Source organism: Argopecten irradians, chromosome 2 (genome assembly GCF_041381155.1).
Source record: "Argopecten irradians isolate NY chromosome 2, Ai_NY, whole genome shotgun sequence".
In the NCBI taxonomy this organism is placed as follows: Eukaryota; Metazoa; Mollusca; class Bivalvia; order Pectinida; family Pectinidae; genus Argopecten; species Argopecten irradians.
Window position 1 is genome coordinate 63,570,222 of NC_091135.1, and position 14,114 is coordinate 63,584,335.

The window sequence follows — 14,114 nt, forward strand, 5'->3', positions numbered from 1 at the left end:
AGATAGTTCTGGTTGAACCTATGTATCATTTGAGTTATATATAAATATATGTATATTGATATTATGTATGATTTTAAAAGAGGCCAGTTGATAACAATACCCATCAGAAATAGCACAGATATACATGTATCTGCCACAATACACCCTGTGTCGATGGTGTTAATGAAGGTTTGGCCTAAATATGGGTGTACTTTTGTAGGATCACTGTATAAAATGTTTGATTACCTTGCAAGACCAAATGTGGTCGGGGTAATGAAATTGCTGTTTGGCATCCCCAAAATTAATCACCAACATATATGTTTTAAATGTTTATCATCTTATCGACTCTCTGGTTTCGTTGTCTTTAATATAAATTATCGTCCCTGCTACTGATAAAACATCATATACTCGATACCAATGAAACAATGACACCCAATTTAGAACAAGGATTCACCTGGATGTAAACAAGTATAAATGTGGAATTGTAGGGCAGAGTAGTTAGTACAATGTGTATATATGTAGATTTGTATGGGAGGGTAGTTAGTACAAGGTGTCTAAATGTGGATTTGTACGGCAGAGTAGTTAGTACAAGGTGTCTAAATGTGGATTTGTACGGCAGAGTAGTTAGTACAAGGTGTCTAAATGTGGATTTGTACGTGAGAGTAGTTAGTACAAGGTGTCTAAATGTGGATTTGTACGGCAGAGTAGTTAGTACAAGGTGTCTAAATGTGGATTTGTACGGAAGAGTAGTTAGTATAAGGTGTCTAAATGTGGATTTGTACGGCAGAGTAGTTAGTACAAGGTGTCTAAATGTGGATTTGTACGTGAGGGTAGTTAGTACAAGGTGTCTAAATGTGGATTTGTACGGCAGAGTAGTTAGTACAAGGTGTCTAAATGTGGATTTGTACGTGAGGGTAGTTAGTACAAGGTGTCTAAATGTGGATTTGTACGGCAGAGTAGTTAGTACAAGGTGTCTAAATGTGGATTTGTACGGAAGAGTAGTTAGTATAAGGTGTCTAAATGTGGATTTGTATGGGAGGGTAGTTGTTACTAGGTGAATAAATGTGGATTTGTATGGGAGGGTAGTTAGTACAAGGCGTATAAATGTGGATTTGTACGGGAGGGTAGTTAGTACAAAGTGTATAAATGTGGATTTGTATGGGAGGGAGTTAATACAAGGTGTCTAAATGTGGATTTGTACGGAAGAGTAGTTAGTACAAGGTGTCTAAATGTGGATTTGTATGGGAGGGTAGTTGTTACTAGGTGAATAAATGTGGATTTGTATGGGAGGGTAGTTAGTACAAGGCGTATAAATGTGGATTTGTACGGGAGGGTAGTTAGCACAAGGTGTATAAATGTGGATTTGTATGGGAGGGTAGTTAATACAAGGTGTCTAAATGTGGATTTGTATGGGAGGGAGTTAATACAAGGTGTCTAAATGTGGATTTGTATGGGAGGGTAGTAAATACAAGGTGTATAAATGTGGATTTGTACGGGAGGGTAGTTAGTACAAAGTGTATAAATGTGGATTTGTATGGGAGGGAGTTAATACAAGGTGTCTAAATGTGGATTTGTACGGGAGGGTAGTGAGTACTAGGTGTCTAAATGTGGATTTGCACGGGAGGGCAGTTAGTACAAGGTCTCAAAATGTGGATTTGTAAGGCAGAGTAGTTAGTGCAAGGTGTCTAAATGTGGATTTGTACGGAAGAGTAGTTAGTACAAGGTGTCTAAATGTGGATTTGTATGGGAGGGTAGTTGTTACAAGGTGTATAAATGTGGATTTGTATGGGAGGGTAGTAAATGTGGATTTGTATGGGAGGGTAGTTGTTACAAGGTGTATAAATGAGGATTTGTACGGGAGGGTACTCGGATTACAAAGACTAAATCACGGATTGGACAAAAGGAATGGAACCACCAGGCATACGGAGTAGTACAAATAGCTTCACAAGATAAACAAGGTGGGCAAATTCATTATTTGAAAATGAGCAACACAGCATAATAAAATGGTGATGAAAACAAAATCAAAATCAAAACTTGGATTTTACGATTTGATAGGGAGACAGACGATGGTAACCATGATGTGTCTGAAATGACAGCGGTGTGTCATTCCTTACCTATATCAGACATACAAGGTCAAACCCCGGACATCACAATAGCAAATTAGCTCGGGTCAAGAGAACTGCTAGGATTACCATAAACATTTTGGTTTTACTTCATATAACATATGAACAAATAAAAACTGTTCTGCTAGGTTAAGGTGACGAGTTTATAGTGTTAAATGTGTATTTCGTTAGCGTTAGTAGCTTTGGAATAAGAGGGTAGAAAACTGCATATGTTGTTTAAATTGCAGTAAAAGTTGACGTATGTGGAGATTGTACCACCTCCCCTGATACAGACTCACTCTTACTGTTAGATGGTACAGTCTGGCCAACAACTACGCTTTGCTCCTCAGTAGCAGAAACATGGTCGATCTGCATCCTCTGCCTAACATCTGATGGCTACTCTTCTTGCCCTTCCTGTCACCCAAAATATCTGCAGTAGTCTATTTTGGACAGGGAACCCACTACAGTCTACTTTTTCCACAGATAAAATCCATATAGTCCATACCTTGGTACTGCACTTTGCCGTCAGTTCATCCTACTTCTTCCTTGCACGAGGGCCTTCGAAATCCTTTCTGTTGGTACGATGACATCATGGTTACCAGTGGAAAAACCAGCTTCCTGTATATGTCAACCTTCATCTCTCCTGACCGTGCTGTGTACAGGATGGAAGAGTCACTTTACAATTATCCTTTTCTCATTGTTTCGCAAATATCCATGATGACAGTTATTAAAACTTATACGGTGTTCATGTGATGGTATTCCATAATGAGAGCCATTAAAACGTATACGGTGTTCATGTGATGATGTTCCATGATGACAGCCATTGAAGCTAATACGGTGTTCATGTGATGATATTCCATGATGACAGCCATTGAAGCTAAAACAGTGTTCATGTGATGGTGTTCCATGACGACAGCCATTGAAGCTAATACGGTGTTCATGTGATGGTATTCCATGATGACAGCCATTGAAGCTAACAAAGTGTTCATGTGATGGTGTTCCATGACGACAGCCATTGAAGCTAATACGGTGTCCATGTGATGGTATTCCATGATGACAGCCATTGAAGCTTATACGGTGTCCATGTGATGGTATTCCATGATGACAGCCATTGAGGCTAATACGGTGTTCATGTGATGATGTTCCATGACGACAGCCATTGAAGCTAATACAGTGTTCATGTGATAATGATCTATCATGACAGCCATTGAAGCTAATACGGTGTTCATGTGATGGTATTCCATGATGACAGCCATTAAAGCTAATACGATGTTCATGTGATGGTATTCCATGATGACAGCCATTGAAGCTAATACAGTGTCCATGTGATGGTATTCCATGATGACAGCCATTGAAGCTAATACGGTGTCCATGTGATGGTATTCCATGATGACAGCCATTGAGGCTAATACGGTGTTCATGTGATGATGTTCCATGACGACAGCCATTAAAGCTAATACAGTGTTCATGTGATAATGTTCTATGATGACAGCCATTGAAGCTAATACGGTGTTCATGTGATAGTATTCCATAATGACAGCCATTAAAGCTAGTACGGTGTTCATGTGATGGTATTCCATGATGACTGCCATTAAAGCTAATACGGTGTTCATGTGATGGTATTCCATGATGACAGCCATTGAGGCTAATATGGTGTTCATGTGATAGTATTCCATGATGACAGCCATTGAAGCTAATACGGTGTTCATGTGATGATGTTCCATGATGACAGTCATTGAAGCTAATACGGTGTTCATGTGATGGTATTCCATGATGACAGCCATTGAAGCTAATACGGTGTTCATGTGATGATGTTCCATGATGACAGTCATTGAAGCTAATACGGTTTTCATGTGATAGTATTCCATGATGACAGCCATTAAAGCTAGTACGGTGTTCATGTGATGGTATTCCATGATGACAGCCATTGAAGCTAATACGGTGTTCATGTGATGGTATTCCATGATGACAGCCATTGAGGCTAATATGGTGTTCATGTGATGATGTTCCATGATGACAGCCATTGAGGCTAATATGGTGTTCATGTGATGGTATTCCATGATGACAGCCATTGAAGCTAATACGGTGTTCATGTGATAGTATTCCATGATGACAACCATTAAAGCTAGTACGGTGTTCATGTGATAGTATTCCATGATGACAGCCATTGAAGCTAATACGGTGTTCATGTGATGGTATTCCATGATGACAGCCATTGAAGCTAATACGGTGTTCATGTGATGATGTTCCATGATGACAGTCATTGAAGCTAATACGGAGTTCATGTGATGGTATTCCATGATGACAGTCATTGAAGCTAATACGGTTTTCATGTGATAGTATTCCATGATGACAGTCATTAAAGCTAGTACGGTGTTCATGTGATGGTATTCCATGATGACAGCCATTGAAGCTAATATGGTGTTCATGTGATGATGTTCCATGATGACAGCCATTGAGGCTAATACTGTGTTCATGTGATGGTATTCCATGATGACAGCCATTGAAGCTAATACGGTGTTCATGTAATGATGTTACATGACGGCAGCCATTGAAGCTAATACAGTGTTCATATGATGGTATTCCATGATGACAGCCATTGAAGCTAATATGGTGTTCATGTGATGGTATTCTATGATGACAACCATTGAAGCTAATACGGTGTTCATGTTATGATGTTACATGACGACAGCCATTGAAGCTAATACGGTGTTCATGTGATGGTATTCCATGATGACAGCCATTAAAGCTAATACTGTGTTCATATGATGGTATTCCATGACAACAGCCATTGAAGCTAATATGGTGTTCATGTGATGGTATTCCATGACGACAGCCATTGAAGCTAATACGGTGTTCATGTGATGGTATTCCATGACAACAGCCATTGAAGCAAATATGGTGTTCATGTGATGGTATTCCATGATGACAGCCATTAAAGCTAATACTGTGTTCATATGATGGTATTCCATGATGACAGCCATTGAAGCTAATACGGTGTTCATGTAATGATGTTACATGACGACAGCCATTGAAGCTAATACAGTGTTCATGTGATGGTATTCCATGATGACAGCCATTAAAGCTAATACTGTGTTCATATGATGGTATTCCATGACAACAGCCATTGAAGCTAATATGGTGTTCATGTGATGGTATTCCATGATGACAGCCATGGTATTCCATGATGACAGCCATTGAAGCTAATACGGTGTTCATGTGATGGTATTCCATGATGGCAGCCATTGAAGCTAATACGGTGTTCATGTGGTGGTATTCCATGATGACAGCCATTGAAGCTAATACGATGTTCATGTGATGGTATTCCATGACGATAGCCATTGAAGCTAATACGGTGTTCATGTGATGGTATTCCATGATGACAGCCATTGAAGCTAATACGGTGTCCATGTGATGGTATTCCATGATGACAGCCATTGAAGCTAATATGGTGTTCATGTGATGGTATTCCATGATGGCAGCCATTGAAGCTAATACGGTGTTCATGTGGTGGTATTCCATGATGACAGCCATTGAAGCTAATACGATGTTCATGTGATGGTATTCCATGATGACAGCCATTGAAGCTAATACGGTGTTCATGTGATGGTATTCCATGATGACAGCCATTGAAGCTAATACGGTGTTCATGTGATGATGTTCCGTGATGACAGTCATTCAAGCTAATACGGTGTTCAATTGATGGTATTCCATCAATGTGATGGAATTCCATGACAACAGCCATTGAAGCTAATACGGTGTTCATGTGATGGTGTTCCATGACGACAGCCATTGAAGCTAATACGGTGTTCATGTGATGGTATTCCATGATGACAGCCATTAAAGCTAATACTGTGTTCATGTGATGGTATTCCATGACAACAGCCATTGAAGCTAATACGGTGTTCATGTGATGGTATTCCATGATGACAGTCATTAAGGCTAATACGGTGTTCATGTAATGATGTTACATGACGACAGCCATTGAAGCTAATACGGTGTTTAGGTGATGGTATTGCATGGTGACAGCCATTGAAGCTAATACGGTGTTCTTGTGATGATGTTCCATGACGACAGCCATTGAAGCTAATACGGTGTTCATGTGATGATGTTCCATATGATGACAGCCATTGAAGATAAGACGGTGTCCATGTGATGGTATTCCATGATGACAGCCATTGAAGGTAATACGGTGTTCATGTGATGGTATTCCATGATGACAGCCATTGAAGCTAAGACGTCATGGGATGGTATTCCATGCCACATCCACAGATTAAGTTGTAAGAGTTCTTTACACGTTATCATTTACACCGGAAATTAATACATACAAACAAATGTACTATTTTCTTTCACGAACAACTGAATTTTATCAAAGTTACTCGTCTGTGTAACGCATGAAATAGTTATGTCAAACAAAAACTAACAAAAAAAAAAATTGTTTAAAAGTTTGGCAGCAATTTGTGTCCATCTTATTTTGTATAGATGTATAAACTGCATATTACTTTCGTTGTTAATAGTTGAATCCTAAAGCGCCATAAAATGAGACAGAGATTCATTGTCGGTTTAATGTCTGATTTCTGAAGGAACTATGGATTTTTTTCTGAATTCCTAATTATTAAAAAACGCTGGCCATCTTTGACGCTATCTTTGATATCCATAAATATTTAAAAATAAAATGCTCTCCACGCGCACGCACTTGGGTCTTAGTATATTTATACCAAGAGGAAATAATCAGTAGAGAATAAACATTATGTTGTTTTGTTTACACATGACAGCCAGATTATGTTCCTGTATATATCCGTATATATAAGTATTTAGTGAGTAGGACAACTGGTTCAACTGTTGTCGGCATAATGTGACCGAATGGATAGCCCTACTGGCGACAGTAAGATTCAGTGAGACATCAATATACCAAGGGTTTCTCGCTATCGCACGGAGACACAAATACCACAGACTGTTTAAAAGGAATAAACCCCAAAACACTCGCGTCCCATTGACATCCGTGTTATATGACTGAGATTTTTGCCGTTTTTTGATTGGTCTAGACTGCTCAGACAAGTTCTTCTAAAATGCAATGTCAAACTGAGTGTTCAGGGTTTTGGCTCTTTCGTATTTTGGACCAATTAGAATAGAGCGTTGTCGATTATCGGGTAGTAATATCACAAAATTTAATATCACAAAGAATTTTGTGATAAATATTTTAGTACTTTGAACTTCTGTTAATAGTTGCTAAATTTTAACATCAATTATCACGTTACTATTGTGTATAATTTGTCATTCCTAAGGCTTGATTATATTCTTGGTCATATTTACTCTACATATATCGTTTGTGACATTTGAGATAAAACCCCATAGTGAAAACTGTGTATATCCTCTGGCAATTTACTTCGATACCTTTTCTGAATTATCTTATGTTCCATTCTATAACGTAACCGGATTAATGTCACGGCCATCCTAATTGCCTAAAGGACACTGACCACGGCTGATTAATCTGCCAATGAGCGATATATGTCAATCATAATTCTGTAATTTTATTGTATGTCCATTATTTAAGCATGAAATATTTTATGTGTAAGTCAGTGAGGTCTCCGACTTTGTACGGAATACAACGGTTACAATCTGGACACTCCAGAATAGCCATCCGTCAAGCCAAAGTTATCATCGTTAAATTCCAAAGTTCAACTTCAACATTTTCTTACGTCATCTTTACATCGTGACAAAACGTATGGAAGTTTCCGAATGTTAGTAACCACAATAAACAATTAGGAAAATCATGTCCTCATGGATAATAGCAAAACCTCGGATACATCAGTGATTTTTTTCTATAATTCTTTCCGAGAGAAAGGTCACGAATGTGATTTTGAAACGCTTAAAATTAACAATTTTGCTTTACGTTACAGCATGACCAGGAATTGATATGCTACATTTCAAAGTTTGCTTCTATCCAAAGTACTCTTTATATATAACTTATTGTGTTGTCCTAGGTTCGTAATTGATTCAAAATGCAAAGCTGGTATCATATGCATCGTTTTATAAAATAAAACAGTTATTGACTTTCTGTAGGGGTTAATACGAGGAATCATTAACCCTTGAAAAGTGGAATGTCACCGTTCTCAGGTTAACAAGTCCACATATACGCTACAATGAGTCAATAGTTGTATAGCGTCACACGATACATACTGGGCATTTGTGTTATTGGACATCAATGTAGAAATAGACATCATGTAGTAAATCGATAGCGTCATGTAGTCCGTCGGTTTGGCCGTTAAAGAGATAGGTTCGATAACTTATCGATGTATTTAATTATTTTCAAATATCCAGTGTTCAATTCCTCTGTAATCGATTGTAAATGTAAAATGGCCTGATTGGGTTAGAATCAAGAATGTCAAGTTGTTGTATCTAGAATAGCTGCATATTCTAGTTGAACCAATTGCATGTTGACCGCAGCGTTTTCGTGGGTGGCAACATTATCCCACATGCATGACCTTGTTTTCGTCATTGGTTGTCGTGTAGATACCTTAGGCTGTTAAAGCATAAACTGTTGATTGGTTGAAGCAAATATAACTATCCTCGTCTGACCCAAGAACTGAGTCCAGTGTGATTTGACAACTTGTTCGTTAACCCCGCCAATTGGCGTTATGTACGATGATGGTCCGCCTGACCGCGATCGTTTGATGGCATGTTCGGAGGTAGGCATCACTAATGGCCTGATGACTGTTGGTTCTCCAAATTTACATTCATCTGAGGGGATCAGGGGATATTTGATTAGAAGTAGCGCTAGTTTCGGGCAGTGCTTAATACAGCAGTGATTGTGGGAAACACAGAGTGGTTGATTAAACTTTGGCTTTACTAATGAAACCTAGGTACAGAATTTGGCACATAATCAATACTAGAGTTGCGATTTAGATATAATCCTTTGCATGGCTCTTGCCTAGCGGGGCGGTCTGTCGAGCTGCTGATAAAATTTACTTCTTCTATTCATGTTAAAAAGGACCCCTTTTAATTAAATTGAAATACATTTTGTTCATTAATGGGGCCAGGAGAGTCTGGATGTGACAGCCTTTCTCGCAATTACTTAGCAGTGCTAGCACAGTTGTCTTAATGATGTAAATTCTCCGGGCCCGCCGAGCCTATAGAAACGGTTTTGTCCATGTCAAGAAATAGAGAGAAATTGTATGCATTCATCAAAATTGTTTGTGAAGTTACCGTCCTAATGCTAAATTGGATGCTTGGTTGGCCTCAACTAGGTTTCGATAACTGAGTTACACCATGAATTGTACAAATTATAAAGAAAAATTTCACATCTTCGACTCATATTATCAGATGGAAGCGGCACTAACTATATTAAACGTCTTCATTTGATGAATGGTATAGAAATTATATTCTAGATAGTGCAGGGAGATTGAAATGAATTTCGCCATTTGTCGTGTCTGATTAAAGCGGTCGGTGAGAACTTGTTTTGTTTGGCCATTTCCCTAAATTAATATGGCCCGAAGCCAATTCTGTCTCGCGGCCATTAATGAGAGGGAGCCAAGATTGCGTTAAGATGTTATTTCACACGATCAATAACTTGCCGCTAATGACGAGGATAAAGTCTAGCAGTCCATTTGTTTCTTTGTTATTCCACCAACCCCTGCCCACTAGAGATCATAGCATTGACGCCATTATTACAGAAATTGTCATGAGGCCGCAGACATGATTGCAAAATCTTTCAATCCTTAACCTTCAGTACCTTTCCTTTTTTTCAAATTTCGTTTCCATGGTTGAGTATTTAAACTCCTCTAGACAATTTATTCAGTCATATTACCAGCGACCTACTTAAGCCCGCCGAAACTCAGTCGATTGTCTGCCTGTGTACTCTAGAAGGAAATATGATTATAGTATATATTGGAGATGATCTACTGTCGAATGTTTTGTGCTTATTGCCGCAGAGGGCCACTACCAACACTGTAATATATCTGCTATGATTGTTATAAATATACCATCATCGGGAATATTATACTATACACAAGGAGAAGTAAAGTGTGTATACCTATATACAAAACATAGATTTACTGAATCAATGTTCCCAGCATCTCACACCTACTCCGACACAGTGACCCCCCATTGACCGTCGGTGAAGACTAGGTATGTTGGTCTATTAAACTCCATGTCCAATTCTATATTTAACAGCTATAGTCATTTATGGATGACCTCAAGTGTGCTATCTTGCGTGTGTGGGAGACTGCGGTATGTCCATTATAATAGTGCTATGTGACTGAAGCAGCTGATGACCAGAATCAACCCTGACTTTTGGTCCGTATCTGCCAATCGTCTACATCAATGTCAAAGTCAGAATATAGACATAGAGAACAATTGGTAGAATGTCGGAGAACTACACCACTAACCCAATCCGCACTGAAAGATTTTTTCTTTGTCAAAATGTAAAAGATATAAAATTATAATGTGTTGTGTAGAATGAAAGCACACTGTGTTTACACGTAGGGTACTTATTTTGTAGGAGAACGACTGTACGGATAAACATACATGCTATCGACTTCGGGATCGATGTCAAAAGGAGTTTTTTAATTGGAGTCTCGTGAATACATATAGGAATTCCGTTGTCTGAAAAATTCCAGCAAATAATTGGAAGTTTGGTGTGATCGTCCTGGGGCTAAATTTAACAAGAGATAATGCACTGAGGAATAGACACGGAATTATATACAACAGAACGCGGATCTGTGTAAATGCTTCGTCTACATTTTGTTTGATATAATGTAACTAATTTTGTTCTGTCTCTTCCGTGTATACATATGTGTTGACACTTTATGGCACGAATCCCTGATCTATGAAGAGTGTAAGAATATTTCGTTTGTTGACCTGTGTTTAATTTGAAAGATAGTTTACATCTGTATCCGACAGATTAAAAGAAGGCCAAGCGCACATGTAGAATATTCGTGGAGAACACTTTTGAGCCAATCACTTTAGAACTTTTCGTTTATAAGATTTATCGTATAACTAGGTTATGTACAATTATACGGTTATTTAGTAACAATATACAGCGTGCTAGGTAGTAGATGTGTTGCCAGATTCTAGATTGTTGAGTGGCTTTCAGTGAGACTCCATCTCTTGGACTGCCGACACCTTCTTTTTGCAAGCGACTCATAAATATAATATTGCTTCCCATTGCAGTGCATTATAGGCATCGGGCACCCAGACTATGGCTGACATCTACTTCAATCTTATGTTTTTATGTTTTATTTTACAAGATTGCAAGTTTTTCTTCACACCTCGATATGGTAGTCTTCAATCGGGTAGCTCTTACTGCTACTCTCTCCTGTCCATCACTGACCTTGTCGAGGTTTCTATAATGATACGTGGTTTGATTTGATTAGTTTCACGTCCCACAGCCAGGGTAATTTAAGGACGTCCCAGGTTTGTTGGTGGAGGAGAAAGTCTGAGTACCCGGAGAAAAACCACCGACCACCAGTCAGTACCTGGCACTTGCCACACTTGTGATTCGAACTCGCAACCAAGAGGTGGAGGGTTTGTAGTATTATGTCGGGACATCTTAATCACTCGGCCACCGCGGCCCCTCTATAATGATACATTTAATGGTGTTGTATGTAGCAGTATGTAGGATAATGGGGGATACGTAACATATTAGGGCTACAGGGTCATCTTTAATGGTATACAATAAGTATGTTCACTCAACGTCTTTGTTGCAATAACTATGCAGTACAGACACGGGTGGATGTCAATCAAATTAATCTTCCTCAGCAGCAGATCAACAATCATAATTTCTCAGTTCTATACATGTCTGTTCTTCACCTACACAACTATTTAAATCTATTTGACGTTTTGTTCACAGCAGCTGGTGACGAATGGTATTGGTAGGACCCACATTTGGCCTCCCTTGTAGGAAGGTCAGCAACTGGTGACGAATGGTATTGGTAGGACCCACATTTGGCCTCCCTTGTAAGGAGGTCAGCAGCTGGTGACGAATGGTATTGGTAGGACCCACATTTGGCCTCCCTTGTGGGGAGGTCAGCAGCTGGTGACGAATGGTATTGGTAGGACCCACATTTGGCCTCCCTTGTAGGGAGGTCAGCAGCTGGTGATGAATGGTATTGGTAGGACCCACATTTGGCCTCCCTTGTAAGGAGGTCAGCAGCTGGTGACAAATGGTATTGGTAGGACCCACATTTGGCCTCCCTTGTAAGGAGGTCAGCAGCTGGTGACGAATGGTATTGGTAGGACCCACATTTGGCCTCCCTTGTAAGGAGGTCAGCAGCTGGTGATGAATGGTATTGGTAGGACCCACATTTGGCCTCCCTTTTAGGGAGGTCAGCAGCTGGTGACGAATGGTATTGGTAGGACCCACATTTGGCCTCCCTTGTAAGGAGGTCAGCAGTTGGTGATGAATGGTATTGGTAGGACCCACATTTGGCCTCCCTTGTAAGGAGGTCAGCAACTGGTGACGAATGGTATTGGTAGGACCCACATTTGGCCTCCCTTGTAAGGAGGTCAGCAGCTGGTGATGAATGGTATTGGTAGGACCCTCATTTGGCCTCCCTTGCAGGGAGGTCAGCAGCTGGTGATGAATGGTATTGGTAGGACCCACATTTGGCCTCCCTTGTAAGGAGGTCAGCAGCTGGTGACGAATGGTATTGGTAGGACCCACATTTGGCCTCCCTTGTAGGGAGGTCAGCAGCTGGTGACGAATGGTATTGGTAGGACCCACATTTGGCCTCGCTTGTAGGGAGGTCAGCAGCTGGTGATGAATGGTATTGGTAGGACCCACATTTGGCCTCCCTTGTAAGGAGGTCAGCAGCTGGTGACGAATGGTATTGGTAGGACCCACATTTGGCCTCCCTTGTAAGGAGGTCAGCAGCTGGTGACGAATGGTATTGGTAGGACCCACATTTGGCCTCCCTTGTATGGAGGTCAGCAGCTGGTGATGAATGGTATTGGTAGGACCCACATTTGGCCTCCCTTGAAGGAAGGTCAGCAGCTGGTGACGAATGGTATTGGTAGGACCCACATTTGGCCTCCCTTGAAGGAAGGTCAGCAGCTGGTGATGAATGGTATTGGTAGGACCCACATTTGGCCTCCCTTTTAGGGAGGTCAGCAGCTGGTGATGAATGGTATTGGTAGGACCCACATTTGGCCTCCCTTGTAAGGAGGTCAGCTACTGGTGACGAATGGTATTGGTAGGACCCACATTTGGCCTCCCTTGTAAGGAGGTCAGCAACTGGTGACGAATGGTATTGGTAGGAACCACATTTGGCCTCCCTTGTAAGGAGGTCAGCAGCTGGTGATGAATGGTATTGGTAGGACCCTCATTTGGGCTCCCTTGCAGGGAGGTCAGCAGCTGGTGATGAATGGTATTGGTAGGACCCACATTTGGCCTCCCTTGTAGGGAGGTCAGCAGCTGGTGACGAATGGTATTGGTAGGACCCACATTTGGCCTCCCTTGTAGGGAGGTCAGCAGCTGGTGATGAATGGTATTGGTAGGACCCACATTTGGCCTCCCTTGTAAGGAGGTCAGCAGCTGGTGACGAATGGTATTGGTAGGACCCACATTTGGCCTCCCTTGTAAGGAGGTCAGCAGCTGGTGACGAATGGTATTGGTAGGACCCACATTTGGGCTCCCTTGCAGGGAGGTCAGCAGCTGGTGATGAATGGTATTGGTAGGACCCACATTTGGCCTCCCTTGTAGGGAGGTCAGCAGCTGGTGACGAATGGTATTGGTAGGACCCACATTTGGCCTCCCTTGTAGGGAGGTCAGCAGCTGGTGATGAATGGTATTGGTAGGACCCACATTTGGCCTCCCTTGTAAGGAGGTCAGCAGCTGGTGACGAATGGTATTGGTAGGACCCACATTTGGCCTCCCTTGTAAGGGTCAGCAGCTGGTGACGAATGGTATTGGTAGGACCCACATCATTTTGGCCTCCCTTGTATGGAGGTCAGCAGCTGGTGATGAATGGTATTGGTAGGACCCACATTTGGCCTCCCTTGAAGGAAGGTCAGCAGCTGGTGACGAATGGTATT